The sequence below is a fragment of the Mauremys mutica genome, chromosome 3, assembly GCF_020497125.1.
Source record: "Mauremys mutica isolate MM-2020 ecotype Southern chromosome 3, ASM2049712v1, whole genome shotgun sequence".
Lineage (NCBI taxonomy): Eukaryota > Metazoa > Chordata > Testudines > Geoemydidae > Mauremys > Mauremys mutica.
The window spans coordinates 145,508,143-145,535,922 of record NC_059074.1 but is presented as its reverse complement, the minus strand read 5'-3'; the positions used below and the strand labels follow the sequence as shown (position 1 = coordinate 145,535,922).

Sequence of the window (27,780 nt, the reverse complement as noted above, 5' to 3'; positions counted from 1 at the left end):
CCTTACCCTGCTCCTTGCTCGTCCCCAGAGGTTGCAGGCGAGAAAGCAGCAGCAGCAGCGTCCACAGGCTGTTGCAAGCCTGATGTCTGCAGCAGGTCCTGCGTGTGGCCAGCGCTTCCCTCGGGAGCCCGGGTGTCTGCTCACACCGGCACCGCTCAGGGCTAAGCCCACGTGCTTGCAGAGGGCTGGACTGGGCGCTAGGCAGTTCTCTGGTGTGAGGCAAACTGCAGCTGAACTGAAAACCTTGCAGAGGCTAGGGCTGGCTGGAATACACTCAAGACACACTTGATTTTTAAATATATATATATCTTGATGGCTAGTTTGCGCACAGCATTATAGAGGCACTAACTGCTCCCTAGTTAAAGCGGCGTCTGCACTAATGCCAGGCATTAAAAAAAAATCAGATGAGCTCTCCCCCCAAAAAATCATGATTGGCTGGGGAAAATGAGTTTGAAAGCACATTTGGGGTTCTTTCCATTTGCCGCTCATTTTTTGATCCTTTACAGTTCAGGATTGCAAGCTTTTCTCTGCAACTCGGAGGGTTGGGGAGACTTTTTGTCTTAAAGGAGAGGCAAGATTTTGCAGGGAGTGCCGTGACTCCAGGAGCTAGGATTTTAAGAGAAAACTCCCAAACATGGCAAGAATTGGCAAGGGAGCTCAGGCTTTTGCAATGCCCAAAGATATAAACACATCATACATGCTATAGAGAGACACTTCTCTGTCTGTTAGGAGTTCTCACAACCAAAATCATTTTGAACACCAGATTTAAAATTAAACTGTCCATCTATTTGATGAAAGTGAAAATGCTTTAAGCAGAATGTTAAAGAACTAATAAAATAGTTGTTGGCAATCCAGCCGATTATGGGATAGGAAGCCCATAAATACTAAACTGATGTTAATATTTTTACAAGTGCCAGAGTTAATCCTGATAGAGACCCCAGCATTGTTTGGCTTCTTCCAATGATATCCTCCCAGAAGTTATTGTTGGCAGCTACCTGAACTTAACACAACTCTTCTGACAGTTTTACTAAAGGTTCATTTTTCAAAATGTTACATTTGGCACAGACACGCAAGCACTGCATGTGAATTGATAGAAAATATTAAATATGTTACAGACCTTACACAAAGATATTTTTATAAATATTTACACAGTTTTCATTATGCATGGTATTTTTATAAGTATAAATGCTAGATATATACCCAGTACGTATACTTCTCCCCTCTATTGTCAGTGGCTGTTAAGCACTTTACTTCAGGGCAATTGGGAGTAATTCCTTTTACAGTTTATATAAATTCAGTGTCACAGGACTGAGAAAGCATTTTCACTCCGTGGCCCTGATTTTGGAATGTTCAACATGCAGGTGGACTGCTGCACCCTCACAGAGGCCCTACGAGGGCTATGGATGGGCACAGCCATCCAACCACACATAATGCGTAGAGTTAAGGCCCTGATCCTGCAATTTTCATCATTCCCCTCAAAAAAACCCTACCACCTTTCAAATAAAGTCTCTCACACTCAGTGCTGAAGTTCATTTTTTTGGGTAAACTTTATAAAACCCCCTTCAGCAAGTACCGTAGGGGGGGAAGCAGGTTTCACTTGTTAAAGGAAAACTGCAGTGATTGATTCTCATCGATTGAAGAAGTAAACACTAGTCTTCAGTATATAACTGAATTTCCACACTTTTCTTTTTAAATACATTCTTGTCACACTTATGTTACTGTGAATTGTTCTGGTGTCTGAGTGATCACCATCTTAATGGCCTGCTGTAGTGATTTGCTCTGAACTCAGTCCCATTTAAACCAGAGAGAATCTGTAAGATGTCTTGAATGGCATCAAGTGCTGTATTGACGTTACTGGAATCAACCCATGCTCTTTGACTCCAGCCCACAGAGAGATAGGGCAGAATACAACTCTATTATTTGTTACAAAGTGCTTCTCCGGAGATGAATACATGGGAGGCTGGAGGCTTTCATGTTTGTTTTATAATAAGTGGAGTTATTTTGTTATAAAAGTTTGTGTATAATAGTATTCATGATAGGAAATGCTATTGGTGAGTTCAAGGGCTTTCCATTCCACTTACTGTTTTCATTTGTGTATAATTATTTTTTTTTAATGTTTAGACAAACACACTCCATGTTTGGTTTCACACCCAGGAGGTGAATTTGCTTCCTCAGTTGGACTGCTGACAGTTTGGGGTTTTGTGCAGGAAGTTATTTCCCTTGCTACTCTTTGTGTGGTGGGGCCTCCCAGCTACAATGAGAGTATCAACTCGGCAGCTGGAACTAGAGCATGGTCCCACTGCTGCTGGAGAATTGGAATGGCTCTATGCCCTGGGAGCCCTTAGTAGTAGTGGCATGACCAGAACATGCAGTATTTCAGTGATTCTTAGTTGCTCCAACAGCCTACATAAATTGAGAGCAGCTTCTGGGCTGCTCTCAACATAAACAGGGGGCCAGGCATAGACTGTGGGTACCACAAAGTTGTCTTACAGTGGTCTTTGTCACATCATCTCCATTCACACCCTGAGAACAGTTTGGGAAGAATAGTGAATAGGACCCACTGTCTGAAAAACACAAGTATCTCCTGTGCAGCAAATTGAAACTTTCAGGCCCCAAGTAATGCTACTTACAAAAAATATATTTTTTTTTCTTAGCTCAATATTACCCCAACTGTTATGGGATACAGGAGTTGCCAGTTAGGTTTCTTGATGGAATGGATTTCCACCTCACCCCAAAAGGGAAAAAAAAGAATCCTTTATTAAATGCTTACTTCTGTGAGTCCCTTTCTAACTTCTGCAATGTTCACATCAGGCTTTGCGATTGTTATGTTTGCCAGACTGCACTTATGCATTATCTGTTTTTAAGCTGACTACTGTTGAGACTGTGCTTTCATTCTAAAGACCCTGTTATAAGCCACTTAAAGGTATCTTTGGGATTCAAGTTTGTCATGCTACTTATTAGTTCACAGGTGAAATCTGTGTCGGCAGTAGTTTGAAGAAAATCCAGCCAACCATTTTTGAGGACTGGATAGTCAAATAGACACAGGTGCATTTGACTGCCAATATTTAACAAGGGCTCCTGCAAAAATTTGTTTCAGTCATGGGACACATCCCAGCCCCTTTGAATGCCTTCATTGGCTTCTTGTCTCTTTGATCATTAGATTCAAGATCCTCACTTTCCAGGATCTGCACAAGCTCACTCTCACCTATATCGTTGACTTAGTGTTATTGTGCTCCTGTGATATGGCACATTTGTCCAAGTCCTCTTCTCTTACTGCTCCCTTTCTCTTCTCCATCGCTCAGCTATACAGTCTTTCATATTGTCCCCTAAGTTTGGATCATTCTCTCACCGCTTGTCCATGAAGTAACTCTCTCCTTCTTCAAGCCCATTTCTGTTAGGAATCCCATTCATCCTACTTTCCTTATACGCTTATCCTTACCATTCCCCAACTCATTCCAGTATCCTCCTGATTTTAGAGTTAGATTGTTAGCTCTTCATGATGGGGAATCCTTTATCTATCCTGTAATGTGCCAGGCACAACTATAGAGATATATAAGTAGTAATACTGCTTAGATCATATTATGAAGAAATAAAGGATTAATAGTGCAAAAAAAAAGTCCTGCTCAGATGTATACAAGCTTATAGAAAAGCAGTTTAAAACATAATACACAATTCAACTTGTTTGTATAGTCTTACTGGAGGAGTAGTTTAATAGAAAATGCATTTTCCCCCTACTGTAGGGTATACATATCAGAGGAAGAATCAAGGTTGCTAGGGAAACCTGAATTCCTAGTTTCTCAATTCCTGTGTAATTAAAATCTCAACATTAACACTGTATAATAACATACAGCTACTTGTAAATGGATTGCAAAGTAGGAGTGGAAATGCCTGTCCCATTCCCACCAAGGATTTATGCTTTCTCTCTATAATTTAAAGCTTTCATAGGTAGGAACTTGTGCTGGAGTTGAAAGGTTGGTCTTAGTTAAAGTTCCTAATTGACATTAGGCATACTAGTCCCAATTCAGATCAGTACTTAAATCCCACTTCTAGTATGTCATATGGCAATTATAATGGATTTATATGTGCCCCATTGAAGTCAATGGCACTTTAGCATTTATTTCACTGGGAGCGGGAGCAGGCACTTAGTAAGCACAAAACTTAAATGTAATTTGCAAACTGATTCCTTTGTGTTTTGAAATTGTCAGTTTCAAAGCCATAAATTGACAAGGCATGAACAAGGGCTTTATGGTCATTAAACTTTGCAGTGGTCCTCAACCTTTTCGTCTGGCGTGCGCCAGACAAAGGACCATGGCGGCGGTGGAGCATCCGCTGAAATGCCGCCGAATTTCTGCGGCATTTCGGCGTCACCGCCTCTCGATGACATCGCTTGTCAGCGGCAAGCGGCGTCATTGAGAGGCGTCGCCGCCGAAATGCCGCAGAAATTCGGTGGCATTTCGGCGGATGCTCCACCACTGGCCAGGATGCGGGTGCATTTAGATGCCCCGCGGGCTCCATGGCGCCCACGGGCACTGCGTTGGGGACCCCTGCATTAAAGTATACCCCTTTACACCTATCTACACCTAAAAAACTTGGGTTGACCTAGCTACATCGCTCAGGGTGTGAAAAATGCACATCCCAAGAGATGTAGTTAAGCCAGTCTAAATCCTGGTATAGACAATGCTAGGTCAATGGAAGAATTCTTCCATCAACCTAGTTCCTGCCTCTTGAGGGGATGGATTAACTACAGTGATGAAAAAAACCCCTTCTGTCACTGTAGCAACTGTCTACACTACGGCGGTACAGCGCACAGTGTAAACTCAAGAAGTTGAGAGTTTAAAGGTAATGTAAATGCTTTTCACAAAGAGCTTTGGTCATAAATAAGGAAGTTAGACTCCAAGCCTACAATATTTTTCAAAAGCCATTTAATACTGTTTCACAGTGCACTCAAAAGGTTACATTCTGGAATACATTTGCTAGATAATATATAGTAATATGTTTGATTATGTCTCCTCCCACCTTTTTACAATCCAAGTGGATTACTGAAGGTACATAGATCTCCAGTAATTCATCTTCTCTCACCATTTGTTCATACCACGTCAATACAATGCCCAGGGGTTACATAACACAATTTCATGGAAATGATTATACAGTTCTTGGAAGGAGACTTTTTTGAATTTTTTAAAGTTTTCTTTAGCCTGTTGGCCACAGATTATTTCAGTAACTGCTGCTTTGGGAATTTCTATAAATAAAATCACTAGCAGGCTGAGCAGTGGAACTTTTCTACTGATTTTTAAAAAAAAGAGAAAATACTTCTGCTTTTCATCTAAATTCTTTATATCGCTGAAATCATTAAAAGAAGAAAGTCCAAAGAAATGTGGTTAGCTTTGACTAAAAGTCTCCCACTGGGATATTTAACAGAATATGTAGAGAACAGTATTGAAAGTCTTTTTATAATAATTGGAACCTATTTTTTTAGAATCTGATATTGTTATTTCTGATGTCCAGTCTCTTGTTTAGCTTGAACGTGATCCTCCTCTTCAGTGTTAAAACTACAGATGTGCGAGAGAGAAAGACTAATTCACCCCTTGTTTGAAAGGGGGATTGTTTTGTTTTTAGAGATGTTCACCTTATTTATGGTGTCTGAATCATAACATTGATATGCAAGTGCTGTGCAATTTACTCTGGCTTTTGCTATTCTATCTAGGGTCCAATGTCAGCAAGTGGACCTTCAGAGGCCCTCGATCCCTGCTCCATTGAGTCACTTTGATAGCAAACACTGCCCCAAAAGTGGATGGTGCTGACCAGGGTGGGAGCACTGTTAAGCTCGCCACGGTATGTGCTAATTCACACACATCCACAGGCAGCCTTTGGATCTCCAATAGCAAGCTCAGACTGCCTTTCTCTGCAGTGCTCTTGGAAGAGGGATGCAAACTGAATACGTTCGTGCCAGCTGGGGAAGGAATCAAGGTCACTGTATATATTAAACCAACAGATTCAACTCAATAAGCTTTTGTTTTTAGTAAAGACAATTAATGGTTATTGTCTGCTAAGCTTTGAAGGAGAAAAATAAAATGTTAATTCATGGGTAAGGGATATGGCAATTGTTAAGAAGTGCACATGGAATGTATGGGGGAAGACAGAGAATAAATATTGTAATGTTGATGAAAACTGCTAAGCTTATAAACAAGAAGAAAGCCAAATTCTAACTGGAACATTCTCACTTGTTGTCTTGCTCCATACAAAAATTGCCATCAGCTTTAAACATTAGGGGCTAATCCTGGAAGTTGCCAAGTACCCTTCACTCCATTTGACTACAGTGGGAATTGAGATCACTCAGCATCTTGAAGTATCAGGCTCTTTGCCATCTTTGATGTAGAGTCTGACGATACTGAATAAAAATATTCTTGGGGGTAGCCTGCAATTATATAGTATGAGCTCATTTTTTCAGTATAAAATGTGAGTTGAAACCATTCATAACTGCCAGGCAATATTACAACAGGCAAGTCCAGTTTTTCATTGCATGGGAAAAGCACTAACAAGCTTTAATAAGCTTCAAAAATAGCTGCCACATCAACAAAATTGTGATTGTGCTTGGTTTTCTAATGTGAGTACCTGTTCAGCAGACATCACTTAAACAATAGAATCAGAATAGCTCAGGGAATGTAAAACAGCTACTTTATTTGTCAGCTGCACACCCATTGTTTTCAGTCAGAGCCAGCAGAGCAGCTTCAGCTGTACATTCCTGGGAAGTGAATAATATCAGTGGAGATTACACTGCAGTATCACATCTATTACTAGCACATTATAAAGATTGAATATAACCTAATTAGGAAATGCTGCAGTCTGCTGGGTGTGGACTTGGGCTGGTAGTCATTTTACATGACCTCTACTTATTGAAAATGGGAGTTCACAGAGGATAAAGCAAAGGTTCTAACCCAGATCTCAGTCTTGAGTCTAGATTTCACAAATACATTCCTCAGACGATTACCACTTACTTAAGACAGTGCTGTGCCCTACATTTTACTTGTATGAAACCCCATTGCAAATAGCAGCATGAGCCAAGTTTGGACAACTTCTTATGTTTTATTCAATGCAGATGAATGCAAAATTCTGTCTTAACAAGCTCAGTTTTTCTGAGTCAGCCAGAATTCCCCCTGGGGTGTCCTAGGAAGCACATGTTGCAGCAGTTGTCTTGCCACCCTAGCAATGGGTTGTGTTCCCTCAACATTGCCTGTTAACACCTTCACTATATCCCAGCTGACCAGTAGACAGGTAGCAGGGTTGTGGTCTCCCCATTGTCCTCCCTCAACCTTTCAGGTAGCCATGGAAGCACTGGGGTGTGGTGTGGTGTGGTGTGGTGGGGCAGCATCTGCACTCCAGTATGAGATCATGCCTAGCACCTGTGCAGGTCAGGACCTACCACAATCTGACCCTAAGTTTCTTTGTTCCATCATCATTATTTCACCTGCCTTCTGACAGGAATGGTAAATACTTTATTAAATGAACTGAAAGATCTTCTCTTTTCTTTGCAGCTTCTCTAAGGTCCTGTCTTCAATGAAGAAGTGAAGGGGCAATCTCCTCAGGAATGTGGCCTTCCTCACATCGATGTTCTGAAGCCACTGCTGATTTCTCCCACATCTGCATGATGTCCCACCACTCTTTGCTTGTAGTCCTACTCCAGAGCTTCTGGTCAGTGTAGGGGGATCCCACGGCTATTAAAGCTGCATCAGCTGTCTCCACTTCTCCATCTCTGCATGCATCCTGCAGAATCCTCTTAGCAAGGTATGTCACTGCCTTCTCAGAACAACAAACCAGTGCCAAAATGCCCTCCAATGTGTGTCATGACCTGCATTGATCTAATGTTTCTGAAAGAAGAATTGCATTAATGCCAACTGCTGGAACAGGTCATCCTTCTGAGTTGGATCCAGGACTTGCCACTGGCTGGAACAGAGGCTGAAACCAAGAATCTAGACTGTGCCAATCCAGAAGGAGAGAGTTTACTTTACTGACTTGGCGGGCTAAGAGCACGTCCACACAGGGGCCCAGAAAGGACAGATAAGTTGTCCCATGACACAAAAGAATTCAGATTGGCACAGTTTATTGTAGCGCTAAGAACAATGGTATGTGCTCCCAGAAGTCCTAGCGCCTTACACAAATACGGATGCGCTCAAGTATGGCTTTGCATTTTGGCTGTCCACACCCAAGTTAGGCTGACCCAGGCCTCCCATATGGATGTCAATCATGCAAGTTCCCTGAAGTTACGACATACCCGAATGACCTACTCCAAAACCCATGCAAACAATTTAAAGACCTCCCATTGTTTTCAGTGGGCTTTGGATCATGGCCTATGTGTTGTAGGTCTGATTCTAATCTCATATTGGTACAAAAATCAGGAATAACTTGGTCACCAGAGTTACACTAATGAAAAAAGGGGGGAAAATCAGAATCAGGCCTCTGTATCTTTTCCTAAAATGCTCTTTGACTTCTTATAATAGTGCTTATTGAATCATAACTTGTATTCCTCCAACAGCTGTGACAATACACTGAAAGGGGAAAAAAATCTTCCAATCAGCGTAATACGACTTTGGTCACAAACTTGTGCTCAACCAGGGTTCTGTGTCAACAGATCCTCTAAATAAAATGCAGAATGAATGAAAATTACCTTTCTGTACTACAGTCCTATGAATATTATAAAAAGCATTTTAAGTTTTAGGTTGAAACCAATAAAAGTGATAAAACTAACTTGAAGCAATATTTCACTGCTCGTTTTAATAAATAAAAGCACTGAAAAGAACTTTTTGGAATTTAATTTGTTTTCAATTTTTCTGTTAGATTATGTCCTCATATTCATGGGCAAGAACATGAGAATGGCTATACTGCCTCAGACCAATGGTCCACCTAGCTCAATATCCTGTCTTCTGACAGTGGCCAGTGGCAGGTGCTTCAGAGGGAATGAACAGAACAGGCAATTCGTCCAGTGATCCATCCCCTGTCATCCACTCCCCGCTTCTGGCAAGCAGAGGCTAGAGACACTCAGAGCATGGTGTTGCTCTGACTTAAGAATACTGCTAGAGATTGCATTTTTGCATCATATAGCTTTTTTGTGTGTCAAGAAAGAGCATTCACTGGTCTCAAAGTGATTACAGGGGGAAAAATTTGGAGGAAAAATGCTCTGAACATTTTTAATGTTTTTAACTGATAAAACTGCAATATATAGCTTGACATTGAGTCCATCTACTAAAATCAACAGTGAATTTCAAGGCGTTAACACCGGGAATCAGAAACCCTCATCGTATCAGTTTTCCAAGGTGATTTGTTTGAAATGTACACACTGGTTACTGTTATGTTTTTAACCAGTATTTCTGTTACAAATGAAGACGTACCTTCTATCTGGCTAAGTATTGTGATAAACAGTATGTGATTAAAATACTGAGCAAGTTGCACAGATGATGACAAGGTAGCATGGAAAAATAAATCCATTCACCTTGGGGGAATAGGAAGTTTTTCCCAGACAAGAGCATCACCACCTGCAGAATCTAAGCTTCCATTCAAAGTCCAAAGTACACACACACAGATCGTATCCTGGAACAAACATTTGGAAACTGTTCAGCCTAGTCTTTACAAATGTGTTAAATACCTATAGTTAGTCAGCAATTAATTAATTTGAGGTAAAAAGCTTTAGTGTAGACAAGCCCCAAGATAGGAAAGGCCCCACTGAAGTCAATGGGAGTTTTACCTGCATAAGACTTACAGGTCATGCTCAGATCCTCACAGTACAGGATTTGAGATTGGAGAGTCACCGGATATTTCAAAACCTCACATATCCTTAGAGAAGTCATTTGTTGCAAGTGTCCTCTTTAGTAATCCAATATTACAAGACCACATATTTTAGTGAAGAGAGAGATTTGTATTAATATTTAAACATTAGTCATGCTGCTGAATGACATAACTAGCATTTCTTAATTGATCACAAGACTTAAGGCTTTGCTTGTCTACATGGCCCTACAGTTTGGACTATAGGGATGCAAATTGCTGTGCACACTGCTCACTATGCTAGTAACTCCCTCATGCGAATGCTGCTGGCATGAACTAAAACGGTACCCAGTTCGTGTTAATGTAGTCATTTTTGAAAGAGGTATTGTATTTCTATTGGTGTGCAACTACCAGTTTTACTAATTAAGTGGCAGGACAAGATCAGCAACCGCCTTTGTCAGCACTGGTTTGGTTTCAGCAGCTTTCTTGGTATGGACATATTATTAGAATGGAAGACCAACAAATTACGAAGCGAGTTTGCCAAGGAATGCCACTACATGGCCAGTGATCATGTGAATGCCAAAAGCTTTGGTGATATGATAAGATCACCAGTGATGGACAAAAATGGAATATCTGGTCAGAACATCTTAAGGACCAAGCCAGAGATGGAGATGAGTGACACTCGATTTACAAGGAGGCTATGTGCCCTTGGGATTTATCATGTTGATCATGCCAGTTTTACATATGTCACATTGGCAGATGTTTTAGAAATGTATCCCATAATGTCAGGTTGTTTGGTGTTGGCTAAAAGAGTGGCAACATCCTCATGCCGTCTACAACTTGAAGGAAAAGATGCATCACTGAAAAAGAAAATTACAGAGAAGATTCCACTCAATTCCCTAAAGGATTTTTTCAGAAGAAGAAAAAAGTTTCTTATTCTGAGTTTATTCACAGTGAATCAGCTCCTGCAGTCCTTACTCAGGGTGGGATCATTTCCCTCAGGAGATGCGTGCACAGAAATGCACAGATAATTATTCTTATACGAATAAAAGAATTCTCTAGTTTTGAAAATGTCCATTGGGCATGGCTGGAGAAGTCTGTACCTGGGGGAAGACCCCATTTCTGTTAGGCCTAAGTTTTTAGATTCACCTTAGTTTGTCTCTGCTCTCCATTGTATAGTGTTTGTTTTGTAAATGAGTCCAAATTTATGAAGTCTTTCGTGAGGATAGCCATTCAGTTCTGATTCATGACATCTTACAGTAGTTTCATATTGGTTAATAATACCTACTCTATATGGGTCTGTGTTTCCAAGTTGTGAAATACCACAGGCATTGATGAATAATAGGACAGATTTCCAGGAACACAAACTACACTCTTTCAGAGTACAGACCCTTCTGCAAATAATACTTCTGGAATATTTGGTGACAGGACCACAGCTTCCATTCCTGACCCCGCCCCACCAAAAACAAGGGGGCCAAGTTGCAGGGGCTCCCATGCTTTTAAATTGCAATGTATGCAAGACAGATTAATGTGAGAGTTAATAGTTACTAGTTTAAAGTCTGGTCCTGGAAAGCCTAACTAGTGGGTGTACTGCTTACTGCAGTGGACTAATCGTGGTAGCTAAATACTGTGATCTTGAGCCAAGCCCACTGAAGTCAATGGAAAGACTCTCTGACTTCAATGGGCTTTGGATCTGGCAACATGCCTGGTAATGTTTGCAAACTTGGAACTGTAAACTGGCATATTATTTATATCCAATTTTAAATTATGCTGCTATTTAGAATAAATCAAGCTCTGCAAGATTAAACAAATAGGGAAGTTCATTTCCAAAGGCACAGTCTCTTAAAGGTGAACTGGAAATGAAAATGTAAATGCCACCTATTATAGTAGTGTGCTGAAAGGTACCACAAAAACCAGACTACAATAGTAATTCAGTGTGTAAACAAACTAAACTTCACAATCCTTTTTAATCCCTGTGAAGTTGTGCCAGTTCCTCCGTGATGCTCCAAAGGGCACAGTTACCAGAGTGACATTTTATATGTGGGGCACTTCTCAAAATTCCTTTAGTATGAGGTAAGAAGAGACTGGGTTTCTTCACCTCAGGAAGAATTACTATTTATTGACCTGAAGAGCAAATATTGACCAAGACAATATTACCTTAAAGCTCAATAATTACTTCCATGGGAATAACCCAGCAAAGGGGCAGGAAACACTGAGCTTCTTGTGGCATTTCCAGTCATGGTAGTTATCTATCTTGCCCCCCTGTAGAATGGGCAATAGATGTGACATCAAATGACCATTATAGGTTATAGAAGAAGACTGAAGTACTCCCTACAATCGGTCAAATTCCACTCAGCTTCAGGGGGAGGTAGGGATGAAGAAAGGGGTTCCCCTTTGATATTCTCCCCCTCACACACGCACATCCCAGTACAGCTCTCTGGATCTGTGCTGTCATGGGAACTCTTCTCTTCCCCTGGCGCCATTTTTCAGCTTCTCTCTTATCATTGAAATCTGTATTTTCAAACAAACATAAATATAGCCTCAGTGGAGCTGCCTGGAGGGGTTTGATCTGTAGAGAGCAGGCAACATCACATTGCATCTCTTCTGTCTACCACACCCTCCCATCACCACCACAAAAATCTAATCCCCACAAGTCATAAACCAAGATTCCTACCTCTGCCTCTCTCCCCAAGGTATTTGGTATAATTAGCATTCCCCACTGTGTCTACATTCCTTATTTAGTGCCTAGTGTTCCATTACTTGTTATCCATTAAGAAGGTAACATGCATCATTTGATTAGTTTATAGGTGGGCTTCAAAAATAATCATACAAAGGATCATATTCTGTGATGTAAGTGTTTGATTTTTCATCATGACTAGATCATTGTGGGGTAATATCTCTTAAAAATAAGCTTTGTCTTGTGTTTTTCCAAAACATATGTCCTTTTCCTCTTGAAACATAGGTGGCCATGCTAATGACAGCGTGATTGGTAATGATATATATACTATGGGTCTCATCCACTCTACAAGACTCTGATGTGTATCTCTGAAGGGGAGACTGGGTGCCAGCTGATGTACAAGTTAAACACAACAACTATGGAAAAAATAATGAGAAATTATTACCACTACTGCCATTAACGAGTCCCCACATCACAAGAGGATTCTCCCCACACCATGTGGGGGACTGGATCTGTAGGCACACCACAGATTTATCAGATTGAAGAACTGGTCCCAGGAAGTTTGGAACTTGACCAGAGATCAGAACTGTGGCTTTGGTTTGTGCCTATTTCCCCTTATTGCATGTACTGCACTTGTAGTGACAATGTAAAGGAAAACATTTATAATGATGCAAATCAGGAATAATTCCACAGATATTAGTGGAGTTACATTAGTGTAAGATGACTACACTAGTGAAGGGAGGAGGGATAGGTCAGTGGTTTGTGCATTGGCCTGCTAAACCCAGGGTTGTGAGTTCAATCCTTGAGGGGGGCCATTTGGGGATTGGTCCTGCTTTGAGCAGAGGGTTAGACTAGATGATCTCCTGAGGTCCCTTCCAACCCTAATATTCTATAAGTAAGAGGTAATATTTGGACCCTAAAGATTTATAAGAAACTTTTGTATGAGTATGATATTTATTTTCTCTATGTTGGTTGATACTTAAATTCAGTATAAAGGGCAACTTGCAGGTTCAAGACCAACAGTTCAACCTGGTAGCAATTGCTTAATGTCTATTTGCACTTTTCCAAAAACATATGGCTAGATTCTACTCTATCTCATGCTGGTGTAAATGCAACAAAGTTAGTACAGATTTAGAGAGAACAGAGTTTATTAAGAAGAGAATTTGGCCATTTTTGTTTAAAAACAATTTCCTAGTGCAGCAAGATAGGCACCTAAGTCCCTTTGTGGATCTAAGAGCCTAAACCTAAGTCCAAAATGTAGATTCTCAAACCTGGGATCAAGTCCCTACTCCTCTTAGGGAGAGTGGAGATCAGCCCTTGAGTCTCCCAGATCCTGGGTGAGTGCTCTAACCACTGAGCTATTGGGTACAAGAGGGGTATCCAACACCACTACAGCCTCCATTTTTTGGAAAGAAAAGATCTTAAGACAGATTGGCCCTAACTCCAGAAAGGGTTCAGGGCAGTGAACCCCAACTGGAGAAAGATGCCTCCCTCAGACTTGGAGTTAGGGCCAGGCTATCCCCCCTGGTTAGCATTTCCTGCTGGTTAGTTAAGGTGGCTTCCCACTCAGCATGCTGGAATTGGTTAATCCCACTCTTTGGCTCCTATTTCTCCCTATTGTAAAGGGAGCCTGAGCTCCTAACTCAGGACCATGGATTCTACTGTATGGCAGAGCACCTAAAGGTAGAGATTGCAACACTTAGCCTAAATCCCCTGCTCTTGAGACAATCGTAAGAGTCAAGCTTCAAATAAGCATAAACTATATTTTAGAATTTTGTCTCCTTAAAACATACTTCCCCCTAGTGTATCACAGAAAGGGCTTGATTTTTTCCTCCCTGTAACAGTCAGGCAGTTCTAGATAGAAAACCTAACACTGGACTTGGAAAGACACTGATGTTTTCATACATAGGAGAGATAATCCGGAGCAGATGATAATTCATTGCATGAGAGTGCTAACGTGTTAATCCAGCTGCTTTGAGAAGCTGGAAGTGCTTACTGGGATTCCCAATTACAGTCTGAGCTCTGTTTCTCTCAGCCTTGATGTGCAGATTAATATGGGAGCATGAAATGTAGAGAATTCTTACTACATTCAGAATGGTTTCTCTCTGAAAAAGGGCACTTCAGCCAAGTTCAGAATTTGCAGCATACAATACTTGCTCTAGGAAGAAATACAGTGATTACATGTTGTATTTATGGGGCCTACTTATCTTCTCCTTTTGGCTTGCTCTAGGTTTTCCCTTTGGTAGGGGATAGTGAATAAAGTGCAGTATCGGGAGCTGCCTTAAATGTTTTTCCTACCTCTTTTGCCATGCTTGCCTCTAATCTGCTTAGAGAGATGGAGCTCCCCAATGCTGAGAGCCAGCCAAAAATAGAAATGCTTCTTCCTGACTGCAAGCGTTTCTTGGGGAACACTTGTGAGAACACACACAAAGGTATGAGTTACCATTACTTTACTTTTTTTTTCCCCCCCCAATTTGGAAAACTTCAGACCCAGCTATGGTTTGCTATGCAGAGGAATGACTCCTTGGCAGTTTGGACTTCACGGTCTCCAAGTTGTTTGATTGCAATAACTTACTGTACATCTAGAAGTTTAAATATTGAAAACTATCTACATACATTACATTTTAGTGAGGTTTTTTTGTCTCCTGTTTCTCCTGATGTGTTCTGTTTGTTTTACTGGCTATAGCTAAAAGGCTATACCAGCATCCAACTAGCTTAACCCCCAATATTTGAGAAGATTGGTGCGGGTGGGTTTTTTAATAGGAAAAAATGCTGAGGAGAAATTCTTAAATGTTTGTTTAGTAACACTTTTCTTACCTGACCTAGAGAGCAAGAAGTGAGCTATGATCATGGGATAGTCTAGCATGAATCTGAACTGTATAGGGTCACTTATGGTCAAAGAGAGGTGAAAACATTATTCTATAACAGAGTTTTGATTATATTACCTGTTCAGTAAGTAAGGTTCTGAGAAGGAATTTTACATTTAAAAAGTGTTGTTTTTTTGTTGTTGTTTACATGGTGCTTTACAACAACGGAATCATCTACCATTCCCAGTTGTTAATACAACTGGATTGCCACTCCAGATGAAAGATCTGGTCAGGGCATGAGGAGGCAGCTGTTCCTCTGCCTATTGCACATGTAGTGGGGGATATAAGCAGCAGCAACAGGACTTTGATGAGCAGCCCAGCAGAACATTTTCAAAAATGCCCTTGCTTAAACACAGTCACTCAGCTGTTACAGTAAATACCTATGTCCTCATGTAAGACCTTAATCCTGCTAGCATTTACACACACGTTTAACTTGAAGCACGTGTGTAAGTGTGTGTAGCATCAGAATCCAAGATTCCAACCTGGAGCTATTGTGAGCATAGGAGGTGGTGTAGGAAAGAAGAGGGCAGATGGAGACCAGGGCAGAGTTATGGAAGGCTTTGAAGGCAAGGACAAGTTTTAAGAGCAACATTAGAATAAATTAAGACTCACAATGTAGAGTTAGGATTGAAAGCTAAATCTATGTTCAGCCTTAGGGCTTAAATGTGACCCCTTTATATCGAATGAATTATTTGTAAACTAATATAATGCAAACTCCCATACACTAAGTATATGATTTTACACACACACACACACACACACAATCTTTAGACTTGGTTTCATTGCTTAAAGGCATCAATGAGGTTTACAGAACATATTCATTTATCCATAGTTTGAATTTACCAATCCGGGGAAGAGACTGGAGCTGGTCACTCACTCTTCTCCCTTGTTTTGTTCTCTGTAGATTTTCGGGAACTGTACATGTAGTGAGACATCCTCCTGGATGCTACTGAAGTGTTAACCCCCTTCTATCCCCCCCTTCTTCCTTTCCAAATTTTGTCCTCACAAAGCCAAGAAAGAAAGGATTTTCCACTTCTTCTGCCTTGCACTTGACACATCTCTGCAATTTAGTCTTCTACAAAATTAAGGGGAATCTCAAACATGGATTTCTCATAGCTAAAGATGTGCTTGTCTAGTATTCAGTGGGTCCATAGATAAGAAATACATAAAGCTGTGTATTCATGTACGACACACTGCTCATTTTCTTGTCAGATTGGCATATAAGACTGGCTACGGGTGCAGTCTTCAGACCTAAGCTTTTGGAATATATATTTTTACTACATTCTTGTGATCATGCATTATTGTTTACACAGTCTTGGTCTATTACAGTATCCATATCATTTTAACTTTTCAGTCCATGAGGGGTTCCTTATGTATTATTTTCTGGAAATAACACTGCATAGGAAGAGATTAACATTATAAGGGTAAATCATCTTTTGCCAAGACTGTAAATTCCAAATAATTTAGCCAATTTGTTTGACTAAGAAATGCCATGTCTAAAATAATATCATCATTTATAAACCATCACCTCCTTTTCTAACCAAGAAGCTCAAGGTTCTACACAAGTCGATTAGAACTGGTCAGAAAAATAGATGGATTACTCTAATTAAAACATTATAAGCACCTACTTTGCTATTCATATGGAATGTAGTATTGTTGTCTCCCTTTCACTGCATTGCCAACCCCAACCATCCAAAAATCGTGAATCAGGTCCCACAGAAGAGATTTTAAAAAATAATATATTTTGTGGTTCCTTTTATTTGCCTTCAACTTATTGGGACATTAGGGGATATGTTTTCAAGCTTTTCTCTGCAACCATGAGGACTAACAGCTTTCCTTTTGTTAAGCATCAAAGCGGAGAGTCATATTCACATGACTCCAGGAACTGGGGCTTTAAAAAAACCCACCAAATTTCATAGGACTCAAAATAAAATGGCAAGAATATTATTTGTAATTATTGCAAATATCCACTTTACACATCTCAGTAATACTACCAAACTAACTAATAGATACTGTATCATTTAACAATCAAAGTTCACGACAGAGACATCTATCCTTCAGGGTGAGACAGGCCATGGGGAAAACTACGAGAGAGTTAAGGTACCTGTTCACAGGTCAATATAATTCTAATTTGCATGACAATTATCAGTTGAAATTAATATCAAGCTCCAAGACAAAGTTAGGAGAAACCAGCTGCAGAACACACACTGCAGAAGTCATTCCTTCCTTACATGTCCCCTTATACTATTAAAAAAAACCAACCAAAAACAGGCTCTCTTACTTCAGAGGAGTTGTTACCACTCTCAATCCAAAGGAAGCTAACAGAGTTTGATGGCAGACAGTATTTTGGACCAGGTGAAGAGGCTTCTGAGTGCTGCTGTTTATACCCCCACACACCTGGTGCTAGGCATGCATCATCCCATTGCAATGAATGGGGAACTGCTTAGTTCTAAGTTTGCTGCTTTTGTTTGGTTTATTCTTTTTCTTATTTATTGTGTTTGTTTGTTCGTGAGTGACTGGTGACGGGGGCCTCTACTTTTATTTGGCATGGGGAAGTTAAGGTGGTAAATTATTTTTAATGACTAAAACAAAACAAAAGCACATTCATTTTCCCCTGAGCTCCCCTCCCCCGACCCCAAGAAAGAAAAAAAAAGAAAAAGAAAAAGAAAAACAAGTGTGTGTGTGTGTTGAACTATGGTTCAGGAAATCATATGGCAAAGTAAAAGTGGCTGACAGACTGAAACCAGGAGAGGGGTTAAGGGTGGCAAAGAAGCCCAGGGACAATAAGGCTGGTTTTCACTGCTAGGCAAGTCACTGTAGGGTAGATCTTGTAGTGTAGTTAGGTCTTATTTCAGGATTCAATCCTGAAGGCATTCTCTAAACCAGATCTTTATAATGGGTGGAAACTTTCATAAATATTACTTGAACTTTTTGTGACCTGCCACCTAGACTGTGATATGTCTCATTATAAAACCAGAATTTGATATGCCTTTCACCTGATACATGTCAAGAAATTCAGCAGATCTCTCTTATCATAAGGGCATTCGGCTGTGCCCTTTTAAAAAGACATCTATACATTATAAAATCAATGAAATATATAGTACTTACAATTTTATCAGTTGGCACACATTTGCTACACTATGTCAGTAAGTAATTATACACCAGCTTATTAACAATAGCCAAAATCATAACAAAAGTTTGACTTTGTAACTTTAATGTTATTTAAAAATAAACTAGATATTGAATTTTCTTTTAGCTCTAATATATTGAGCAGTACCAGATGTTCAAAAATCATGAGTTAAGCCCCACAATCATTAGATTTGCTGAAAATCATGAGATTTTAATAAATAAATGTGTTCTTTTTATTAACCTTTTAGTTTTCGAGCCTTTCAGATACACTCAGGTTACATTTTCAAACTTTTCTCTGAAACCAAGAGGTCTAGAAGCTTACTTTCAAAAGAAAAAAAAGGAAAGCTGAGATTCTTAGATAGTGGCTTTAACAGAAACAGCTCAAGATGTGATAAAATAGCACGAGCTGACAACGCTATTTCCATTGTGACATCTTTAATCCTTCTGTTTGCCTGCCCTTGCTCCTGCCAGCCATACACAGGCAAAACTGAGACGACATGGGATGAAGACATCCCTTTGCCCATTGAAATAATTCTACACAGTTGAAAAAAGAATAATTCTACAACTGTATTGACTAGATCGCACAGTGTCTGGAAAACTGTCCCAAGATCAATGTCTAGACTTGAGAGAGGAGATTGTCTTTTAAAAATTGGATCATGTGCTATTGCTTGTACTCTAAAATGTAGGGTATGTTGACATTGCAGCTCGGAGGTGTAATTCCCAGCTCAGGTAAATGTACATGCACCTGCTTTGCAGCCTGAAAATAGCAGTGTGACCATTAGCTGCCCAATTACATACCTAGGATCTTGGACCTTGTACTCGGGCGGATAACTTGAGCTGTGCCACCAGGGCCGTACTGCTATTTTTAATGCACTAACTCAAGCAAAGCTGGTGTGTGTAAGTCCTCCTGAGCTAGGAATCACACCTCCTACTTGCAGTGTAGACATAGCCATAGAGTAAAGGCTGGAGTGGGGCAAGAGGTAATTGAGTAGAAAGAGCATCAAAAAGCAAAAAAGACTTTTTCAGCTCACCATTTTTACATGAAATAATACAAACAAATAGCTTGCTATCAAAACAGGCAGAGTGAGCTAGGACTGCCCCCTTTTCACATTTTCCAGCAACAAAAATACTTGTAGTACTTTATGGTTTCTGCAAATATTTGTAAACTCCCCAATTTTGAGAAAGATAATTCAATAACTCAAAAGCAGATGTGACATCTACTTGACAGTATATTACTTTCCAGCAGTTGCTACATCTAAAACTAATTCAATATGGAATGAGACTTGCCTGCTATCACAATCCCTACATTTCAGACATATTTGGCGGTCTGACTTAGTGAATTATGAATGAATGTATGGGACAGAGTCTATTTTTATTGTAGATCAAAACCAGGAAGAGTTTCAGCATTTGTAGAAATTTTAACTAATTTTTTTCTGATAACTCAGCGCCTGATTTGAAGACCATTGAAATAGATGGAAAGATTCCCATTGACTTCAACAGCTTTTGGCTCAGGCTTTCAATGCTTAAATTCCTTACTCACAGATTGTCAATTCTCTTTCTTCTATGAGGGTACAGAGATCTTAACTTATTATAAACAAGTGAAATAAATCATAGACAGAAATTCCTTTAACAGCAGAATTTTGTTTTTCTCTTTTTTATGTTAACATTTTATAATCCTGAACTTGTACATGTATTTAAAAAAATATTTTATACCATCTTTAGAGTTGAAAAGAATATTTTCAGGGTCTATAAAACAGCTACAGTATACAAATTGTTTTGTTCCCACACCATCCAGACAGAATCATTAACACCAGACAGGAGCCAGAACCATAACTCTTGATACAAACATCCCCAAGATTTTGTAGAAGTCTAGATCCAAATTTTGCAGCTCTGGCCCAACTCTTACTGAAACTAGCCATTGAATCCAAATTATGATTTATTTTGAGTTTACTCTGGGATGTCAGTTTTACCCATTCTCATTTCACAGCTTAGATACAGTACTGCTCACCAGAGAGTGTTTGAATATGTCTACTTCCCTTCTACTGGTGGGTTGTTTCTTTTACATTGTGCAAAATAAGTGTAATATAATTTAACAGAATATTTCTCTCTCTGCAGTGAGGCCCAACACCCATTCTGACATAGGCCTGAATTCTGCAAGGAGCTACACAGGTCAACTCCCCGTGACTTTGTTGTGGCTTGTAGCAGGGTGCTTACCTGGGCTTAAAGGGCTTAAAACAGCGCTGGGCGAGGGCTGTGCCCAGAAAAGCAGCTACTAGGCAGAGAGATTAACTAGGTATCTGGAGTGGAGCAGGGCTGGGGAAAGGCCAAGAGAGCTAGAGAGCTCCGGCCTAGGAAAGCCCCAGGCTGCAGCCTGGTAAGGCATATTAGGTACTGGGTTGCAGGGGCAACCCATGGGTAGCCAGAGGCAGCAGGTCCAAGCCCCTTTGCCTGTGATGAGTGGCTTATACTGCAGCCTGTCCCAGTGAATGGGGGCTAGATGGAGACTGGGTAGTAGCCAAGACTGAGGTGAACTGGGGATAGTGGGTGAGGGTTCCCCTGGGAGGGAGAGACCCAGAACTGTGGGGGTATTGCCAGGGGCAGCACCCAGTTAAAGGGGCACCAGGGTCCTGGGAAGGACACGGGGCCAGCAAGCAGCAGCGGGACACTCGCCAACAAAGGGTGCTCCGGAGGCTGGATGAGCTAATTTTCCAAGACAACCAGCAGGAGGCGCTGCAGCGGTGAGTCCTGCACGCTTACAGGGCTCTATGCACACTCATGGTTCTATCTACCCAGAGCTCTTTTTAAGACCATAGTCATTCTTACATGTCTAAAACTGCAAGCACACAAATATCTAAGCAGACCTGGAAAACCTATTTTCTAATGGTGAAATCCCGGCTCCACTGAATTCCATGGGAGGTTTTGCCATTGATTTCAATAAGGTCAGAATTTTAGCTCAAATATTCAGCCCTCCACCTAGACAGGCACTCCACCTCCCCACTCATGTTTAAGTTATCCCACAAATGCTTTCCGATTCTCTCTTCACTTTTACATGCTCTCTTGGAGAGTATGGCCAAGCATTTGTAAGAACTGCTGAGCCACTGGGCCAGACTCTAATCTAACTTACATGGATGTAAAACTGCCACAACTCCACCAAAGTTAATGGAGTTACTTAGGCCTGTCCTTAGGATTTATGGGGCCCTATGCAGTATTATTAAACTGGTGCCCCTGTGCCTGATGGCAGCCCAGGCTCGCAGCCCAGGGGATGGGGGAAGGGACGAGGCAGCAAAGGATACTGAGATGTCCAGCCTGCCTCACGGCGGCGGCGAGTCACAGTTTCCCACAGAGACCCCTGTACCCTCTCCCTCATACAGAATGCGCGGCGCTGGTGCATTCAGCTCTGTGAATACAGTCCCTGCCTAAGGACACTGCAGCGCGCACTGGGTGTGCAGGAGCTGACCCGCTCTTACCTGCTGTCATGGGTGGTGGGTGAAGCTGCCGCTTGTGGAGGCTAGCTCCCCAGCCCACCTCTTCTGCCTGTGGCTCTGCCCATACTCCAATCCTGCTCCGCCCCAGGCTCCACCCCACTCCAGCCAGGCCCCACCCGCTCCCCACTGTCTCCATCCTCTCTTCCCTCCCGCACCCTGCTCTCCCCCTTCCAGCCAAATCCCTGAACCCAAATGAAGCAAATGACATTAGAAAGAAATTGCAGAAGAGTGTTTTTTTCAAAAGAAAATGGAGTATGTTTTCCACTGCATCCCAGATGGTGAAGACTGGACATGCAGAAGGTGCCTAATTAAAAGCACTAAACTTGGGAATAAAAAATGTTAGTCACAGGTATTTTGATATACCCTAAATTTTGTCAAGGATTTCTTTGCAAAAACTTTGTAGTAAGGGCAAGTCAGCTGTCCTGCTGAATACAACATTAAATATTATGGAATACATGATGCAGCTCTTCTTTGTTTTACATTTTCTTAATCAGTATTTCTAAGCTGATTTTATATTTTAAATGTACTCTTAAGCTTTCATAAAGTAAGCATTCCAGATTACTACATATTTAACTCACTGAAACAACTACATTATTTTAAATTAATCAGTAACAAAGGTTTAGTGTGTTCATAACAATATTAATTGCTTTTAGAAAAAGGGAACACTAATTTACTTTGTGTGATCTCCATAACAATAGTTTATGAAATTTCACCAACTTTAAAAAATATGTTTCCAAAGATTTTAGGCATAACAAAGGATTTTATATCTTACTGAGGTACTGATTTTGCTAGAGGGTTATCTTAAAACTAGTTCATTAAATAGAAGTAAAGAAAGGGAAACTTGTTTGTCCAGCTATCTGGAAGGAAAGGGGTATTGTCCTCTCTTCACAGGGTCGGCTCAGGCTTTTTTGCTGCCCCAAGTGGTGAAGAAAACAACAACAACAACAACAAAAATGCGCTGCTTCATTCCTTGGCGGCAATTTGGCGGTGGGTCCTTTGCTCCGAGAAGGACTGATGGACCCGCTGCCGAATTGCCGATGAAGACCCGGACGTGCCGCCCCTTCCCATTGGCTGCCCCAAGCACCTGCTTTGATTGCTGGTGCCTGGAGCCGGCCTCGTCTCTTCAACATGGGGGGAAGGGAGAAAGGGATGAACAGAAAGGACAGGAAAACTTTGGAAGCAAGTTTTTTGTACTATAGTAATTAAAATTAAAATATGTGGTTTAGATAAGGGTGGTCTTTTGAAGGATTTATTTAAAAAAACTATATGTCTGAAGATCCAAGCATTTAAGTTTAAAGATGAATACTCAGATTGTGCATCTAAAAATCTATGCAAGGATTTTGTAGAGATGTAATTTTATAATCTTCAGCAATCTTCTAATGAAATATTTTTAAAGCAAATTTTAAACTAAGGTCCTGTAGACTAACATGTTCTGAGTAAACATTACAGTTACTAGATCCCCTCTGGAGGAAGACTCACCAGGCTGGAGCAGCTAGCTGTAGGAGCCTGCAGGAAGGGTCCAAACAGGGGTAGGAAGAGGTGAGATGGTGGACACTAAGACCCAGGGGTTCCCCAAATTTTCAGGTGCCCTACGCAGCCGCATATGTTGCATATGCCTAAGGATGGCCCTGGAGTTACTCCAGAATTACATCAGTGTAAATTAAATCAGAATCTGTCTTAGTGCATTACAACACTTCGTTAGTTAGTAATTATTAATTATTATCTGGAAATAAGGCATACATTTTTAACAGTGAGGATCATTGTTGGATTCTCCATCACTGACAATTTTTAAATCAAGATGGGATTTAAAAAAAATGTTTTAGTTCAAAAGGAATTATTTTGGGGAAGTTCTCTGGCCTGTGTTGTACAGGAGGTCAGGCAAAATGATCACAATGGTCCCTTCTGGCCTTGCAATTTATGCATCTATGAATTATTCACAGCTACTCTTCTATTTTGGATCAGATATCTATTCTGGCTTTCAAAAAGTGGAAGAAATCCATCTAAATTGTACTTATGGGGAACAATTCATCTTAAAAGTACAATGGTAACTGGGTTTGAACTTTTAAAGTATGAAACAGACAATTTGTCCACTAGGCCAGAGGTGCTGGAACAATTTGTATCATCGGGGTGCTGAGAACTATTGGACCAAACTGTAAACCCTGTATATGATGGAAACCACTTCAAGCCAAGGGGTGCGGCAGCAACCCCAGCACTCCTAGTTCCAGCCCCTATGCACTAGCCTATACATTGCTAAGTTAATCAAAATAGCTAGAGATAGGTGTAACTTTGGCCACCAGTGGGCTTTTGTAATTATGTAATTAAAAAATCCTATTGGAAAGCATGACTAAAGAAGTAAAAATCTAATGGTACAATTAAAATGTGTATGAACAGTTGGAAACAGGGACTAAAGGTCACACCATATACTATTGGCAGGATAATTATTAGTAATAATACTTAGCATATGCATATTCAGAGCAGTGGACAGTCTAACTAATCAGTCCTCACAATGCATCTGTTGAGATAAATACTTTTATTTCTGTTTTACAGGTGGGGAAACTGGAAGAGAAAGATGAATGGATTTTCCAATGACCAGACTGAAGTAGCAGCAGAGTCAAGATTATAGCTCAAAATCTCCAGGCCACACTGCCTTCCCACTAATGTGCAATCCATTACCTTTTATTTATATAATATAGTAAATGTGCATGAAGTTTATCATGAGTAAATTGTATTAAACAGTAAGACTTGGATTTAGTCTATAATTCTTTGTATTTGACTTATCTGACCTTGAAATGTTTGAAGCCTGATTCTCCACTGACTTGCACCTTGTATGATCATTTACACCTGGGCAAGATGAGGTTAAATTGCCACCAAATCAGAATGGAATCATTTTAGACTTACACAGCCTTTACTTTGCACAGGTGAAAAATGCTGAAGCAATGTGCAAGGCAGTGGAGAATCAGGTCCTTGGATATGGACTCCTTATACCCTAATTACAACCTATGGTATTATTAAATGCCCCAAAACTTTGTTAACTTAGGGCTGGTCTCCCCGGGAGGGTGGGAGGGGGTAGATTGATCTAAGTTACGTAACTTTGTAGCTGAAGTTGACGTACTTAGCTCAACTTACTGTAGTGTCTTCACCGCAGTAAGTTGACTGCTGCCGCTCCCCCGCCTCCGCCTCTTGCCAAGCTGGAGTACAGGAGTCAATGGGAGAGTGCTTGGGGGTCGATTTATCGCGTCTAGACTAGACGCGATAAATCGATCCCCGCTGGATCAATCACTGCCCGCTGATCCGGCAGGTAGTGTAGACATACCCTTAGAGTTACAGTTGCCCAATGGTGCCTACGGCCTTTCCAGAGTGTACAACGTGACATATATCTTAACTCCATATTTCCTGGGTTTTCAGGGGTTTAGGTATATGTCACTTCTCAAAAAAACTTTAAGTTTTCCCTCTTTGAGTGATGCCAAACATGTCAATAACACACCTACTAGCACTCCACCCTGTGAGGATAATGTAGAACACAGACAACAGAGCACATGATCACTGTAGGACAAAGTCCAACACCTCTTAGCCTCTGCCCTGAATCTGAGTTTTGCCTAGAGCAATCTGTAGCTGGCCTATACTAAAACACTGAGCCTATTCCACGCAACTCACCCCGCTCCAGACTTGCTAAATGTCATCTCCCCTCCACCCTTGTCCTATGGATTCCTTCCGAGACATTGCCTTCACTTATTGGTCACTAAGTCCTGGAGACTGCTGTCACGTAGGCTATCAGACTGCTGACAAGCTACATGGAAAGAAGACACCCTTGTACACTTCTGACTCAGCCTGAAAACACAGTGCTGAAATAAGGCCTACCTGATCCCTTCAGAGACGGGTCTACCTCTCTCATATCACACCACAGCTTTGCCAAGTTGCTCCAACTTTCAGTACAGCTACACATAGAACAGTGAATGCAGCTGGGTTGCATGCAGACAAATGCTGGAATTCAAATCTGTGGAATATGCCGCAAAAATGGCACATTCCCTTAGTCCTTCTTTGTGTCTATTTATTATAGATTCATAGATATTAAGGCCAGAAGGGACCATTAGATCATCTAGTTTGATTTCCTGAACAACACAGGCCAGAGAATTTCATCCAATTACTCCTGCATTGAGCCTAATAACTTGTGTTTGACTAAAGCATATCTTGCAGAGAGGCATTCAGTCTTGATCCTTAGACATAAAAAGATGGAGATCTCTCTTCTTCCCTTGGTACTTAGTTATCCTCTGCACCCTCCTTACTGAACCATTCCCAGTGGCTTTTGCCAGCTCCAGGGGGACAGAGTTACAGCTGCATTGCAGGGGTGATACCCTAGCTTTTATTTCCAGCTTGTTAGAGGTTTAATTTGAGCTGTTGGCCACATTCTGGAAAGGCATGAGGCTACACTGGGCAACCATAACTCTGTTTACAGCACTTAATTTCCTTATTTTAAAAAAAATAATTTCTTGGCATCCCACGTACCACAGCCCAGGTCTCCTCTCCATTGCCCCAGGCTCCTTGGCAATGATTACCCTGGCCACAGAATGCACTGGCTGCATGATCGTCCCTTCATTTCCCTAGTATTATCTTCTCATCTGCCCTCTCTCTGCCTGTTCAGAACAACCTCGTCCTTTCTCCTCAGCTTTCCTCCCCACAGAGGGGCAGGCGTCAGCATGGGACCAGCAGTTTGAGGAGCTGTAGAGGGGATGTAGGCTGAGTGCAGGGATTAGCATGGAGATATTTTCTAAAGGGGGTGATAGACATGAGAGGGGCATGGATGTAGGGGATTTGGGGGAGACAGAAATGAAGCCCCTTAACACTCCCCACTGCACATCTAACACCCTGCTTTCTTTCCCACTTTTCCCTATACTATTCCAATTCTCCCTCATATTCCTTGCCACTGCTCTGAACCACCCATATCCCCTAAAACTCCTCAGAGACTTCCATCACTGCTGTGACACTGTCCCAACTTCTCCCTCCATCATGCCTATAGCTCTGACTATCCCCACACTCAGACTAGCTCCACCCTCCTCCTTGTCACTCCATGCCCCTGGCAAGCTTGGAGGGATGGTGGGACTGTGAGGAGTGCATGTACCAACTGGAGTCAGGGAGAGGCAGGAGACTGGAGATGCAGAGTCCCCACCCCAATTCTGGGTCTAGTGTACAAGGAAGAGGCGTGACTATTTGCAGCATAGGAGGCTCGAAGAGGTGTGAAGTGGCCCATTCCTCTCAATGTGGTGATCTCAGCTGAATGAGACCCGCCCCCTGAAGATGGATGCAGCCTGAAATAATAGCTCTGAAATGTGTGAGCTATTTCATTCATCTCAGTGACTGCTCTCATCCTCCCACTCCCTCTGGCCTTTAGTATCTCAGCTCACATATAGTGGGGCAGGGAGCTTGCTCACATGGGGTGGTCAAGGAGAGGGGCAGAGCGCTCCCCAAACCCTGGTCCACATATGGGAGGTCCCTGCCTTCTCTGGGGCTGGAGGTCACTGGTCCCCCCCCTCTTTGTGTGAAGTGTGTCCCCTTCTGGCTCCCAGCCATTGCCCTGAGAAATGGGGCTATGAATGGAAAGCATCTCACCTCACCATTGAGGTTGGCGACTACAAGGGGAGCAAGGAAGGGGAAGAGATAGGAGGCTTCAAACAGGCAGAATATGGGGCAGACAACACCCCCCAATTTCTCCAGTCCCCCATGTTTCCTAGCTATGCACCAAAAAAGTTATGTTATAAACAGCTAGAGTTAGGGGGCTATATATCAGGAACCCCTTAAGTGACCCAGTAACCTGCTTTCCTTTGATCACAGTCAGTTCCATTGTTCAGGAAAAATCATCTCACTATCATGCCTG

General features: G+C 41.4%; 1 protein-coding gene across 3 annotated transcripts in view; it reads right to left on the bottom strand.

The window, feature by feature from the left end:
- CDC42EP3 (CDC42 effector protein 3) overlaps positions 1-17,645 on the bottom strand; it is a 60,400-nt gene extending 42,755 nt beyond the window's left edge. The window contains exon 1 of one of the 3 annotated variants that reach the window (XM_045008547.1): positions 7-147. The gene's annotated coding sequence lies outside the window, so the exon portion shown is untranslated. Of the gene's footprint in view, positions 1-6; positions 203-17,578 lie in introns of those variants that run through there. The other 2 variants (XR_006577708.1, XR_006577709.1) reach the window with 2 other exon arrangements.
- Between the last annotated feature and the right edge of the window lie 10,135 nt (positions 17,646-27,780).